This window comes from Lepisosteus platostomus, chromosome 25 (genome assembly GCF_059453375.1).
Source record: "Lepisosteus platostomus isolate fLepPlt1 chromosome 25, fLepPlt1.hap1, whole genome shotgun sequence".
NCBI lineage: Eukaryota > Metazoa > Chordata > Actinopteri > Semionotiformes > Lepisosteidae > Lepisosteus > Lepisosteus platostomus.
Window position 1 is genome coordinate 8,289,099 of NC_142635.1, and position 15,967 is coordinate 8,305,065.

At 34.4% G+C, this 15,967-nt stretch overlaps 1 protein-coding gene and 1 long non-coding RNA gene across 4 annotated transcripts in view; one reads left to right on the plus strand and one right to left on the minus strand.

The window, feature by feature from the left end:
- Positions 1 to 15,967, minus strand: part of opcml (opioid binding protein/cell adhesion molecule-like) — a 583,482-nt gene that overhangs the window by 509,392 nt on the left and 58,123 nt on the right. The window lies entirely within an intron of this gene.
- The window catches only part of LOC148641027 (uncharacterized), a 595,511-nt gene that overhangs the window by 486,344 nt on the left and 93,200 nt on the right, over positions 1 to 15,967 (plus strand). For all 3 annotated transcript variants that reach the window (XR_015930171.1, XR_015930170.1, XR_015930172.1), the window contains one exon: positions 3,985 to 4,123. This is a non-coding gene — a long non-coding RNA (uncharacterized LOC148641027). The remainder of the gene's footprint in view (positions 1 to 3,984; positions 4,124 to 15,967) is intronic.

A 15,967-nucleotide genomic window follows, 5' to 3' on the forward strand; every position in this document is an offset into this window, starting at 1 on the left:
TTTACACCACACTGGGGAAATTCATTTATCTGAACAAGCAGTGAGTGAAAAATGTACTTGAGTAAGTCAAGAACATCATAACATATTGGTACTGCACCATTTTTTGTGCAGAATACTTTTTTCGTTGGAGGCAAGTTAACTATAAAACTTTAAAAATTAAATAGAACAGCATTGTTATGATTAAATTAATGTTCAAAACCATTTCTTCTTTTTGCATCACAGTTAAAGAACATAATGCTTCCTTAATTCAGTCAAAAATAGGAAACCCTCAAACTGTTATCCTGAAATTTTATTGACCTCTTTATAAATTTCTTCAAGAGATAAAGAACTCCCAAAGAAAAAGGCATAAAAAGTGAGATCATAGGTTTTATTTTGATTCTGTTTGTGGATATTGCAAAAAATACAGTAGGATCACTCAGAAATTCCGCAATAATAAGCTTAACTTCCATTATTATAAATGAGTAAATCAGAGAAATCCAAATTGCATTTGTAGTTGTCTCTATTTTTAAAAAAAAGATAGAATGGCAAATAAAAAGATAAAACATATCCATTTTGATAACCTTTACAAGTGATTAAGTGTTCTAGTTTCCTAAAATCATTATTGTCAAAGCCCTCTGCATCATGCTGGTCGGGTGTCTTTGTTCTGTAGCCTTGAACTTCAGGTCTCCTTCTTTGAAGGCTCACAACAGACACATGTGGAGAATACCCAAGGTCATTGTCTAGGACTTTGTGTGGTATCTAAGTGAGGGTCAGTCAGTATTTGTTGTATTCAGTATTATTCTTGGGAGGACTATGTTTTTATTATGTCCAACTGGCATCCAGCATCATAGGGTACTGTATCTTGTTATGCAGTAAAGTACTATAACTATAACATACATACATATAAACATAACGTTACATATGTTTTTGTTAATTGGAGGAAAAGTGTGAGCTTGAAAACCTTTATTTTTTCCGCTGTCAGATAAACTCACTTGCTTCATTTAGGTTGTAACATTGAACTGTAGCTTCCAATCAAGCAACAAGCCAGGATGTTTAGTGTTACTACTTCCTTGCAATATAATAAAATAAATAAGATTAAATTATCTTGCTCCATTGTGCCTTTATGAATACTAATCTAAATTGTACTGTCTAAATGCAGTACGTTGTAGTTTCTGTGTTTATCTTAGCTGGAAGTTCAGTACTCTTTACTGTCTCAGTGTGTTTTTAGTGATATGGCAATCACACAAGGTAGTTGGTGTCTTTACTTCATATATCCTTCTTCATTCATTTCCAAGTCATTATAACTTATTGTTAAATCTGATTTTAAATTTACTCTATGAATAACACAACACAAACAGCATCCCTAATTCAGTAGAATTTTGAATTACTGCAATAGTCGACCTCTATATCTGGCTGCTCTTTTTATTTAATTTTATTTTATTTTCAAAAAAGAAAATAAACAATCCATCTGACAGAAATTTATATAGCTGAATTTTGATCAGACCAAGACAATGCTGGTTTGTTCACCAGATCTGATCTGTAAATATGAAAACCTTAAATTATTCTTTGATGGGAATGAGATTCGACCTCACACCCAAGCAAAAAATCCCAGTGTTATTGTTTTCCATTTATCTTTAAAATGACATTTCCCCATTATTATTAAAGTAGCCTTTTCACTTACTGTACATAAAATTGCTCCTGTTAACTCTTGTGTCTTCTGGAACCATTCTGAGTAGTTAGTAAAGTACATGTTTTTTACTGCAATGCAATTCACGCTTAAAAATTATCTCAGTAAATTGCAGTCTGTTTAGAATCCTACAGCTTGAATGCTAAATAAAATTAAATCTAGTATATGTATAATTCAAATGGGCTGAATTTAAAATACTACTCACTTTTTATTTCCCTAATTGGTTTAGCACCAGACTTCTGGCACATCTGTTCCAGACAGGAATCATGTTACAAAGATTACAAAGAAAAGTGGTCATATATTTTTATATCTTGGTTATCGTTTTTTGTGTTTTCTTTCTGCTTTTTTTTTGCTCTGACATATTTATTAATAATTGCACTGTAACTTGTGATTTCTTAGTACACTATCATTTTAAGCTGCTCTGATGTTTATTTTACAGGCTGTATTTCTTTCTTGGCTTTTGGTTCATGAAATTCAGCAACAATAACATCACAACCAATGCCAACATGCTGTATAATTTGCTGATCTCTGAGTAATGTGCTGAATGTTTCATGTTTGAAAGCACAATGGAAAGGAATGCATGTGTTTTGTTTCTCATATTAAATGTCTACTTTGCATTCAGGACAATGGAAAGAACAGTAAAACAATATATTGCTTTCTCTTAGGTTTTTGGAGATTTTGAATAGGCAACAATGCACTCTTGATTGGAACACAAGATAGTTTTCAAATCTTTCCAAAAAACACATTTTCTTTTACCAAGAATTCCACAAATCTTTTCCCACTGTGCCTACAAATATTGCATTTGGTATAGACATTTTTGCAAATGATAAGTCATTATTGCAACAGTCATTTTTTTTTCCTGGTTTTGTTTTTACGGTCATTCTGCCTAGAACAGTTCCCCAGTATTTCTAGAGAAATAGCAGCTATAACTTCTCCCAAATCATCACTGATGAGTCAAACAGCACCAAATTCAATCACTGCAATTTTGTATTTCATAAGATACATATAATAACAAGATTGCAATAAAGAAAGAGCATTTATTGATCTCTCAGATTGGGTTGGGGGACAACGGGATAGCAATAGGGATGAGGCCTTTAAACCCTCAAAGTAACAGTATTGGCAAACCTACTGTGCACTTCAGGTTGTTAGGAATTTTTTGTAGTGAATTTTTCTCCACTATCTGACCATCAGTCACAAAAGATTGTACTGTAATTCATTCCTTTCGTATCTGAAATCAAAGGTACCTCATTTGATAAACTTATATTGAGCTGGAGGTTGTTTTGACTCCACCAGCTCAACAAAGCAGTGACCTCCTTCCTGTACAGAGAAGTATTTTTTGTTATGAGCCCTGCCTGGGTAGTATCATCTGCAAACATGATTAATTTAACAGATTCAGTAGTAGATACACAGACATTAGTGTATAAATAGTACAAACATGGTGACAGACAGCAACCGTGGGGGGGCAACTGTATATACAGTACTGTAAAAATGGTTGCTGTGAGAGCTACTGATGGACTTTGACAACCTGCCTACCGATAAAAAATCTAAAATACAGAAACAAATTGATGGATTTACACCCATGTCAATTGAAAAACCTCTGGGGAACAGTTGTATTCAATTGTATTAAAGGCCAATCTGCGTCCCCAAAAGTCCCCAAAAGTCCAAAAGTTAGCTCTAAACGCAAATTGGTGCAAGTCTAGCTGGATATTGGACAGATATTTACACACTAGCTTCTCGAACATTTTCAAAAAGCCTATGTGAGAGCTACTGGTCTGTAATCATTTAAACATTTTACATTTTATTTATTTGGCACTGGGATAATAACAGCAGACTTAAAACAACAGAAAACCTAGACTGTTGTAGTGACACGTTAAAGACATTAGTGAGGATGGGTGCCAGCTGATCCGTATACAATTTCACCTTAAACATGATCTGGGCTCCTGGCTTTCGTTCCATTTTATTTGGGGAGCAGATGTCTAACCTCATGTTCATTGATGATAAAGGGAGAAGAGGGTTCTAGAGGTATATTAAGGCAATCCTGTACATCAAATCTACCTTAGAACTATTTTAAATGTATGTGGGAGCTCTGGGTCATCATCAAAGGCTACTTCCTTGATGAAAGCAGCAATCCAAGCAAGCTCCCTAACCTTGAATAAATTGAATCACATAAAAGCATTAACATTAAAGCATATTTGTATTAGAGAGGAATGATATTCAGTATTTACTGATGAATTCAACAGTGTGGTTGTAAAGAAGACTGAATATGCACATACAGCACATGTGGCTATACAGTAATTCACTGGTTTGATTGATTGCAGAGAGCACGTGGCTGTACCCAGAATGAGCAGTTGAACAGCAGCGATGGGAGGAGATGGCAAGTTCAGGATCTAGCAGTCCAAAGTCAGCTATAAAGAACCAGTGACAGGCTTAGGCAGCAGGGCAAAACTAATAGAGAAGGTAAGATCAATGGAGATTTTTGAAAGTGAAAAGCAGGACTACTAGAGGTAACGTCATTGCTGCATCAGTGTTAGCGCAATGAATGTAATGAAAGATTGGTCTAAAAGTCCATGTTTATACTTGAGGAAATTTGTGATTGGCAGTTATTGGAATTTGCCCTTCCCATGAACATTAAGAATTTCAATAAGAAACAAACAGAACATGTGATGCTCCACTAAAAATAAACAAAATGCATTATGGTTAGCTCTGATTTTTTTTTTACCTCCCCAGGATCACTACATCATTTATCACATGCTAAATTTGTGCACTGACAAATTTCAACAGAGTGTCATGCAATAGGCTGCAATAACTATACTTGTAGTCTCGCAGTGTTAGTAATAATACATTTTTTTTCCAATGCAGCTGGAAAAGGAGGACTCCAGCTGCTTTCTTGGATAATCTCTGCGGAATAACCAGATTTTATGTCCAGATATGCAGCATCTATGAAATATATAGGTAGACGATGCTTTGTTCACAAAGAGATAGTGACAGGATTGTTGAAACAAATATATTTTTGTTTTCATGTGAGATGAGAAAGTATTTTTAGGTAAAGGTACTCATACAGTATATGTTTGAGATTCTTAAATGTAACTAACTTCATACAGTATGTTGAGTCAAGGAGATTTTCTCAACTCAATTCAGTGAGTACAAAAAAGAAATGTTACTAAAAACTATATAGCATAGCTTTAAATTGCTTCCCCCAACAATAAAATCTGACAGATTGTTTTCCAATAAATAGTCACAAGGAAAGGTGTTCTAAGAGATGGGTTTTAACTGCAGATATGGCAATTTGTGGAATAAAAGAGTCACTCTTGTCTTGTAAAATACTGCAACACTCTTCATTCTAATAGTTGGAAGCAAACCCACTGAGCTGTGGTTTGAGTGTTGCAATTTTCTCTACCAACCTTTTTAACAGTATCAATAGTGCACCATCTGTACTGATGTGTAAAAGCCACTTGGCATTGAAGATAAATCTGTCTCTCTTGGTGTGGTCTGACATGTAGAGGCAAAGCATACAATACTTCGCTTACTTTTGCCTTTTTCAGCTTATTATTAATGGTGGTATGCTCACTTAAGGGTGCTTAGCAATTTCATGAAAATGGAAAAAACGGCTATCCCCTTTTCTGTATCTTAAAAGCAGTACAGGTGTCAGTGTTGACCTTTTCTTGATTAAATTTGCATTAGCGTCATGTGTCTATACAGTTGAGAAGTTCGCAGTGCTTCCCTATTTGAGTTGATTCCCTTACCATCTTCTCTGCAGTTTCATTCCTTGAAATATTGCACTGTAATCTAAGTTCAGAAATAATTTTATCAGTGAATGCCTAAATGCAAGTCATAAATCATCTTAGGAAATTATTTGACCTTTCTTCTGTCACGTCTTACACTTCTGTGAAATTGGTATTAAGGACCCCCTGTGGAGGAGCACCATCTGGTATTCTTTCTGTACAACATTTCCCATTTTAAATCACATATACAGTAGTTGTTATTGAAACCATTTAGGCTGGATGATTCATGCAAAAAGTATTTGTTATAATTACTGTATTTAGATTGCAGCAAAAATTAAATATCATTTCGTGTATGCTTAACAAATTAATAACCTGGCGTCATGAAACAGCCCTCACAGTGTTACTGCATCTTGTTTCAGAAACAAAACACTAATGTGCAGTTCTAACCTATTTTCACATTAAGGTGCTGATTTTGAAAGTGATTAAATTCATTTAAGATGGTAGATTTGTGGATTTCAGCAGATGGCTGTTTCTGGATAAAGCCAAAATAATCTAAAGAAAACATTAAATGTATGTCTCTTTTTCAGTCCTAAAGGTTGTCAAAGTATGTTATGGTTTGATATTTTGTTTTCTTTTTTGAAAGTGGTCTGGTAATTTTCAATTGAAGGCAATAGATAACTCATAAAATATAATGTGATTTTGGTATTTTTTCTGCACTGTTTTCAACATTTTAAATCAGGACTGAAAATCCATATCTAAAAAGCAATTGATTAGAATTCACCAGGCACGTCCAATAAATGACACCAAATAAACGCTGGAATTCAGGCTGTAGGTACTGCAAATTGAAGACCAGTAAGATATGAAATTTGCCCATCATTTTCTTTCTTGTAAGCTTTTAATAAAACCTCCAGTGTTTGATGACTTTTGGTACAGCAGTGTATATATGCCTAGGTTGAACCGCATGCCTGTAGTGAATTGCTGGCTGTCATTTCAATTTAATCTAGGTCTTAGCTGACTTTCACTGTGCATATGGTGTACTTCAGATGATTGACTGGAGGAGCCTTTCCCTTTGCTTATGAACTTTAATCAGAACTGCAGATGGTAAGGTAGAATTTTACCCCACTTAATCAATCAGAAAAAAGTGGACCTAGTTATTTACTATACAAAGGAATGCAGGTGCAGTTGATTTTGTCTTAATGAATTGTATCCTGACTACCTGAAGGTTTTCTGTTACTAGAGAAGTTAGGAGACAGCGAATTGTTCAGGCTTTCTTTTGGTGTATAAGGTATATTGTTATACATTGTCAACTTGATCATTCTTGAGAATGTATAAGATCATTGTGTACCTTTTCGATATAGTGGATACATGTTTATACAACAAAAACAATCTTGCATGCTTCACTATCCAATGTCAGAGAATGTTCACAAAAATAGAGTTTTGACTGACTCAAAATAATATAAACAAAAGTTTTTGCCATCTTTGATCATTTAAAAAATGGATAAAACAACAAATTAAAGAACCTTTTCTTAAAACTCACTTATCGCTTCACAAAATTAACTATACCAGTAGATTAACAGTACTATTATATTGAATATATGAGTGAGATATTAACAAATTACACTATTGTTCAGGAAGCAATATGTATTATGGAAGAGGTGTAAGTTGAAGAATTAAAAAAGCAATTTAAAAGATTTGTGCTGAGTTCTGAAAATGTTAAAAATGTGCAGTATAAACAGCCATTTATTTCCTGTCTCTGCTGTCTCTTAAAATAGCAGGAAAAAATCCCTTGAGGCTGAATTTTTTTCTGTTATGAAGTTATGAATAAAGATAAAATAAAGAGTCTTAAAACATAAAATGTGAATGCCATGCTATGTCATAGTTTTCAGGGGTCTGATAAGAAGAATAAACATAGTTGCAATTTCAAGGGACACAGGACTGTGTAACACAGAATAAAATTAGGTTTATCCTTTGATTTTGAAGTAAATTACACAAACGAACATTATGTGAACATTATATTATATATTACAGTATAGTGTATATTGTATATTATTATATTAACAGAATAATTGCAAGTTCATCATATATTTGTTAAAAGGCTATTTTATTTTTTAAACTACAAAAATGAGTTCACAGACACTTGCTGTTAATACATAATGACATTTGTCCAAAAACAATCTGTTTAAATAAACACTGCACAATGGGATGTACAATGTCCAAGGCTGTTTTATTAGCTCTTACACCTTTCAATTGAAAATAAATTTATTATTCAGAATAGGTAACAGATAACAGAATACAGGAACAAGTAAAGATTAATTCCATGCTGAAAAACAAAAAAGTAGAAACATTGTCAATACTGTGGACTGTAGAGCCTTCTTCAGGCATGTTATCATGTTGCACTTGCTTCAAACACTTGTCAAAATACTGCAAGTGGACAATACTTGCAAAGATGCTCCACAAAAAAGGATTTTGCAAGTAAGAGAAGGGTACTTTTAACTGACCTTTTAACTTTGACTGTTGCAGAAAAGCTGGTGAACACATTTGTCTTTTTTGTAACTGACTTACTCACTGGGGTACCTTTATCTAAATCCACACTGAACAACACTGAACAAACTCCAGTATGTTCAGAATTCAGCAGCCTTTTATCATCTGACTATGGTCTTCTATACTTTATGTCCCCCAAGCTCGTTCACACTTTGCTGTACTTTACAGGGTGAAATGGTGGTGGAGCTGTTAGCACTACTGCCTCTTGGTCTTGGGTTCAAATTTCAGCTGGGGTACCATCTCTATGGACGTCTCCCCATTTTCATATTTGTTTTTTCCAGGTGTTTTTTTCCAGCTGCTAGCCTGCCTTGCAGTCTGTTTCTCTTGGCCCTGGGTTTCCACAACCATTACCAGAAATGAGCAGTTTCTAATCTTGGCTAACCAAAGGGTATTCAGCAGGCATGGCAAGTTATGTCACTGTTTATTGTTTACCATTGAGTGGATTTATTTACAGTAACTTTAACTTACTGTACAGGCTCCAAAGCAATATAGTGTTGACAGCTGTAACAGCTCCAGATGTTTTAGCTTAGAATCAGGGCCATGGGGTTTATAGCTTTGAGAAAAGAATGTAAAATAAATATCCTGAATGAATGAAAGTACCAGGAAGAAAAGGAGAGTTAATATAATCTGGTATACCATTATAGGTATAGTTATTGCATGTATGAGAATGATATTAGAAATATGTTTAGGATACAATTCATACAATTTAATTAGTGTTGGCAAATAAAGTGGGACAATTTCCATGGGAAGTTAACACTGACAGCAATTTAAGATACAATGACACTTCTAATAAGGCATTGGCACTTGTCCTCACTTTTCTATTTGTTTGTGTATTAAAAGTTCCAGTTAAAATCATGAATTAATGAAAGCATGTGCATTGTAGAACCTACAGTATAGTAGTAACCTTGCAGAATGTGAAAACCTTTCAAAATGTATTATAGGGAGATTCCTCTTTTAAAGAACAAACAAGTGGAATTTTAAAATAGTCCTTAAGGATTGAATTGTGTACAGTACTTATTAATAAAAGTCACTTAACAAAATACTGTAGGTAGAGTGTTAAGCTTCCTTGTTGTGTGGAAAGTAAAAATCAGATAATATTAGTAGATAATCAGTGGAATTGCAAAATAAACTGTTTTCAAACAGTACAGTAAGCATGCATCTCTTCTTTCTCTATTATTTTGAAAATAATTTTTGTTTACATGTGCATCAGAATGCAGTCCAAAAATAACTGCTTCCAAAATAGCCTGCAAGATATGGAACCAAAGAAATTCCAGGGGCTCAACAATAGGTTCTGTATATTATACAGTACACTCAATGTACAAAAAGGTGATTTTATAATAGTGGGGTAGTCAGTTTTTTGCACATAAATTAGGACGTCATGAAGAGAAATATACTGTACAAGCTGAAATTGAAATGGTTAATGATTGCTTTATAACCCACTTTATCCAGATGCTATATTTAAGCAACTAGAATAAAATTAAGTTAATACATGTGATAGAATCTATACACAGTAATTTGTTAAATACACTTGTCATTTCAAACTTTTAACTCCAAGATTATGGTTTACAATTCTATTATTAGTAGATTATTAAGGAATGAAGCAGAGCTTACATAAGGCAAACTAGGAGCGGATGGATTCAGCCAGTAGAAGAAGGAAGGTTGATTTTTCAAAAATGTAATATTAAAGGCAAAACAAAGGAAATTGTACCACAAAATGAGATTTTTTTATTCTCAGGTGATTGTCATGTACAGACAGAATACAGGAACTGATGCTCTTCAGTCTGGAACAAAGAAGACTGAGAGCATATTTGATCCAATATAATAAATAAAACCCCAAGTGGTATAGATACTGTAGGGTCACAGTTATAAACCAAAAGGGCTGTGAGTACGAGAACGAGAACTAACGACCAGGCTTCCCAGCCAGGTGGTTGAGACCAACACTCTGGGCTCCTTTAAGGAATGGCTGGATGAAATTTTAGATTCACTTAGCTACTAAACTACCAAAGTACTGTATCAAGATGTGCCTAACAGCCTCCTATTGCTTGCAGCCTTTAATGCCTTCAGATACACATTGCAAAAAAGTAGCTTACACTTCATTAAAAGATTGTCAGATTTTGCATAAGTCAAATTTATGACAAAAAATAAAAGGTGCTTGGATTGCTGTTTTTATTGTATTCTGTTTTCAAGCTGACATGAAAGAAATTGCTGATATAAAGTTCTCAGCATCATAACTGATGAAGTTGAAAGATTTTTGTAATGCAATATAGGCCTGGTCGATGTAGCATCGATTAGCAATAATATTTAAGTAATTGCTGGGGCTTACTGTATATTTTGAAAGTCTGTTTAGAGTAAAAACCTGTTTCATTTTGAATTGCAAGCATGTTTTGGAAAGTAGTGGGGGAGAATAGCGAGTTCCAGATGTCCTTTGCTTGTCTGCTTGTTGTGTGAATTTTCAATTACATATTTTTAAGTTTCTGGTTTGTTAAATTTGTAACTTCACATTCATATGATTGAAGAGGGCTTGGAAGCGTAGGGTGCACAAGACAGGAATTAATATTGTCAAGAAACAAATTATATTTCTGTAATAATTAACAACTAGCTTGCTTGTGTAATTTCCTTCATACTGTTACTATTTCAATCACTACTGCTCCGAACAAAACTGTAATGCATACCATTTAAATTAGAATTAAACTGTTCAGATCAAAAGTTTATTTTATGCTAGAATTGGTCATTGTCACTTTGCCTTCATTTTCTTATAAAGATCTGACAAAGAGAGAGGGGTATTCGGCCCATCTTAATTGTTTGGTAGGTTAGTACCTTAGGTAATCTGAAATGTTATTCCATCCAAGGAGGCTTTTTCCAGACATTTTGTCCTAAATCAGTTTCCCTAACTTTTTTCTGTCATTATGTTTTACATTCTTTTTTTACCCTTTGGCAAAATTGTTTTCAGTTTCCATCTTGACAACTCTAATTTCATTTTCAGATGCACCTGTAGCTCTACTGTATACTGTATACTTTTTATTTCTGAATCATGAACCATTTTACACAGTCTCCATTAAACATTAAACATTTTTGGTCATGTTTTCGTGGAATAAGACTTCACAGTTTTAGGAATAAACTTGTTTGAGCTGTTGTTTTGAAGCATAACCATATTTCATTTGACTTTTTCTTTACCATTTGAACCAAGTTGTTCAAAATCCTGATATTGAAGTTGAATCCTGAGATTTTCAGGTTAACACAAACCACCTATTGAAAGCTAACATACTGTAGGCCTTAGGACAGACATGAAAACAGTGAGAATGGTTAAACACCTAAAGTAGGGTGTATTTGGAGTGGGTTGTTTATAATAAGTTGGAAAGGATCTTTGATCAAGAAGCAACCTTACATGCAGTATGAGAGGCCCCTAAGTTTGTGTTTTCTCCTGTGTCGCTGTTAGGTGACAGTGTGCATGTTCAGGAGACAGGGAAATACGGTAGGAAGACTTTTCTTGAGTGTGTTTTACTTGTTGATTTCAAAGACATCCATTGACACAGAATAAGAGGAAAGCAAAACTGGATAATTATATTTTTTGTAATGGCTCTAAGACTACTTCTGTGAAAACCACGCTTTCTTTGTCTTTCTATTAAAACAGCTGGTGGATTAAAACAGGCTCTTATTTTATTGAAGTCGCTAAGCCATGTGAAATCTTACAAGCAAGTGTGCTGTGACACAGAGGAATTCAAAAATCCATTTATTTCAGAAGTGTCTTTTTCATCCTTTTATTTTAAAAAATACCTGAGTTAAGCTCTAAAATGTTAGCACATTGTGCAACAGGAAAGCAAATAAAACCTCAGTTGCAAACAATTTTGGCTCATTTAGGTTTCACATCCCTGAGGTTATTTTACAAATAATACAGATGAGCTTAAGGCAAATATATTTAATATTACTTTAAAATAATGTTCTTTACTATAAAGCAGCCTATAGCTAATACAACCTGAAATAGATTACATTACTATTAAGTGGGAGTTTTCTTTGTAATTTAAATTAAATTTAGTCTGTTTCATTTTTTCAGTACTTGACATCATTTTTGTTTCCCATTATGAGTTGGGCAGCTTTCATTTAAAAGTAATAAAATATTTCATCCTTCTTTAAATAAAAGTTTATTTTGCCACTGTTCCCTATATTAGTTTAATATGAGTGAGTGCAGTGCCCACTGGCAAACTATTCATGAGCTACTGTACCTTACAATGAGCTGAATGAAACAGCAAGCAATGGGATGAAAGCACTGGGTTTGCAGATAGGATAAAACTATTTTTTCTGACTATACTGTACATGCATATACACCCATCTAATCCCTGTCTCTTGGGTTTTAAAATACGCAAGCAGAGTTTTTCCATAGAACAGGTTATGAATAATTTTTATCTTCACTGGCTTGCGTGCTTCTCTTGGTTTCAAAGCTTTGGACTTTTCTGTGAGGCACAGCTCTTCCCAGAGGGGGATCCAGGCATTCATCTTGTATCATTGACAACTCATGTCCTTGTAGATCCAAGTGATAAATTTGTCTCGGAGGCTCATGCGGTTCCGCGCATCAGATAGCTTTGACTGATGCACAATGACGGTTGCAGTTTCAGAGTCTGGCTGGAAGGAAAGGAGCTTTTTTGTTTGACTCTGTGGATGACCATCAAGGTGGTATGCACAGTGCACCAGACAGTCAGCAGCACATCGTTGGTCATTGTGCTGCTCAAAAGAACAAGGAGATTTTTTGGATGCTCTGGATCTAAAGAGCTAAGGATATTTCAGTTTACTCCAGATTGCTGAAGTGCCAAAGGGCCAGACTTTGGTTCATCCCAGGAGCCAGCAGTACAGCAGTTGCATATGTTAGAAAGGCTGCAAGCTGGGTATCTCCAGGAACGAGAATTACACTTCAGTCATTAACAACTTGGATTCACTACTACATACTATACCATGAGCCAAGTATTATAAAAGTAAAATTAGATCTAGACGTGCCAGATTCAAGTAATATGGAATTAATTTTATTTCAGTATAAACCATGTCCTGTATAAATTTGGGAACAAAAGAAAGATTAAAACTGGATTATTACAGTGTAATTTTCTTACAACTATATTCTATAGGAGGGCAAGGAAATGTTTTTAAAAGAATTTCTGATAGTTTGTTCCGGACATCTGTGACTTTATTCCGTCCATTTTAAATTAAAATTGCTCTTTCCCTTAATTTGTTCCTGGGTTCCTTTTTCACGTGCGTTTTTTGTAACCACATTACAAAAGAATCGGTTCAGAGCAGAGTAACCAGATGTGCTAAAAGACATACCATATACTGGTGACTAAAACTTTTTTCATCTTGAACTGAGAAGACTATAAATGAACCCAGTTAAAATATTCAGATAAAGGCACTGCTAAAGTCAGCCCACTGAGCTTCGAAATCAAGAGAGAACCATGAATTAGATGGCACAAGCTTCAGCTGCAAGGAGACAACTTCAGGGAGAAACCTGAGAAAGCATGCACGTCTTTACACAAAGGGGTTGTGGGGGTCTGAAACATTCTTTCCAACCATTTTTTCAAAACTGATACTCCTACTTCTATCGTGACAGAATGCCAACTTCTTGTTTGAAACCCTGCCTACAGTATGTGTTTCTGTCTTTAAGCATTCAATTGGATTAATATTGTCAGTGCTTGAATGATTTTATTACCATCAAGGCTTGTATCATGTCCCTTCCCAATTTCATTTGTTCAGGAATTAAAGAATTATTTTTAGCATATTTAGCACAGTCCAGTTTAGTAACATGTTAATTATTTCATGGAGTCATGGATACTTTTTGGTGAGTTTCTACACAATTCAACTCCTTTTTGATTGGTAAATTATTTCTTCTGAAGCCAGAATAATCCACAATTGATTTAACATTAGGCTTGATGCTACTGTACATAACACATACTGTATACAGTATTAAGCCTGTAAAAATAAACATAAAACATTTCTTTTTAACCTCTCCTTCTCACACCCCAAAAAAGCTCCACAGCCGAAACGTTGTCTATCTTTTCTTCTCTTTTCAGCATAAAATAAATAAACCATTACTTGTTCCTTCTTAACCTACAGTATATTATGCCGTTACAGCTTGTACTGTATACTCACATTCATTAGCTCTCCACAACCTCTGGAGTACAGCAGTATCACAAACAGTCTGAGGTATAGGTGAGATTACAGAGTATTAAGGTCTGAAAAGTGTGATGGGACGATGGAGCAACAAATATTCCTTTCGATGACTACTTTGTCAGTTTCAATTCAGTGGGGATCGCAGCACTTAGATGTCTGTAGTACACATTTGTTAATCATTTCAAAAAGAATAAAGGATTTGCAATTTCTCTTTTTTGTTTGCACTTTCCTTTGGCAGCCTTGAAAAGGTGAATGAAATGCAGAAGAACAGTGATGATTTAATTACTTTGCATGTAAACTAGTCAACATTAAATTGCACAATGAAAACATTCCTCATTTTAATTAAGAAAGCAGTTTGATAGTGCTAATGGTTTTTTAGACAAATGGGAGCAACTGATAAACAAAAATGCAGAAGCAGTATATTTCACCGAAAGAGTATATTCAAAAAGTCCCTTTAGGTACAATACCACAAATGCCTTTTTAAGAAACAAATGTCATAAATAAAAGTTATTTTGAGGGAAAGTAAACAATATTAAAAGAATGTTTCAATCAACATCCTTGATTTTAATTGGTCATATATCAAGAGCTTTTTTAAATTTTATTTTAATTTGTTAATATTATTTAACCTTTTTAAATTATTATACAGTACAGTATATGTATTTCATAAACTAAAGAATAGAAACTTAATATAGTTGAAATCAGTGTTAATGCATGAGCATTTGTGTTTCTACATAGATAGGTAACTACAAATACAGCAGGAAACAAAAATTAAGTACATGTAATAGGGATTTGAACTGGTTCTGCAGTATCTACTTGTTGAGCCCTATTGCCCAGACATTGGTAGGTCTGACTTCATCAGTCAACTGTGAATAGAATTCTACAAGTGCTGTTGTAAAATGAGTGGATCTGAGCCCACCAGGGTATGGTTGGCATGCCCTGCAAAAGCTTCCACTCTGACTTCTAAGCTGTTTTGCAACTGTATTGCTGACAATGAGAGTACCATCTGCCTTCCATTGATCTAATCGATTCATCTCATCTGTAGGCAGTGTGGAAATTACCAAATGGCTCTAACAGTGCACATTTCAGAGGAAGGATTACTTAGGTTTGCACTGTTAATTTGATTAACAATTGTCAAATTCAAATAGAGGGGTACATAAATGACAAATGTAATTTTTAATGACAATAAGAAGGCAGTTCATTACATAAATATATATACTGTAAACTATAAACTACATACTGTATACAGTATATATACTGTACCAATCTCCCTGAAATTTGAATTTCTGACGATAAGAGAAATGGGTCTAAAAAATAGATCAGATTCATATATAAAAATATCAGTGGTTAAGCATTTTACAATTCTTCTTACTTGGAGTTTCAGATAACTTCATAAACCACTGAGTTCTGTGTTTGATCTTTATCTAACATTGCAGCCATGAAGCAGAACGCCCTACTTCAATATGCAAGTTAAAACAGCCCATAAATAAAAGATGAACTGTTGAGATCACATCTTTGCAGCTTCTTACACTGCTATACACAATTACAGTTTATTGTGGAACTACTTACAGTATACTGAGTATTTGAGTAGCCTTGAAGGGAAATACACTACGGTGTTTAAACAGGAAATAAAAACAATCGCAGAGAAGTGGAGCTGTTGTTAACCTTATAAACTAATGACAGGCTGTTGAATCTATTAAGCGGAAGATAAGATGAAAGTTCTTTTAATACTGTACATACACTAGACAGGGGCCCCGACTAGCTCTGTTGGTAGAGCATGAGACTCAAACTCTCAGGGTAGTGGGTTTGTTTCCTCCATGTTGGAGGTTGGGCACAAGGCTAACAGCCCTGTCCTGTAAAAAAACAGGCATTATGGGCAAACATCGATCCATAC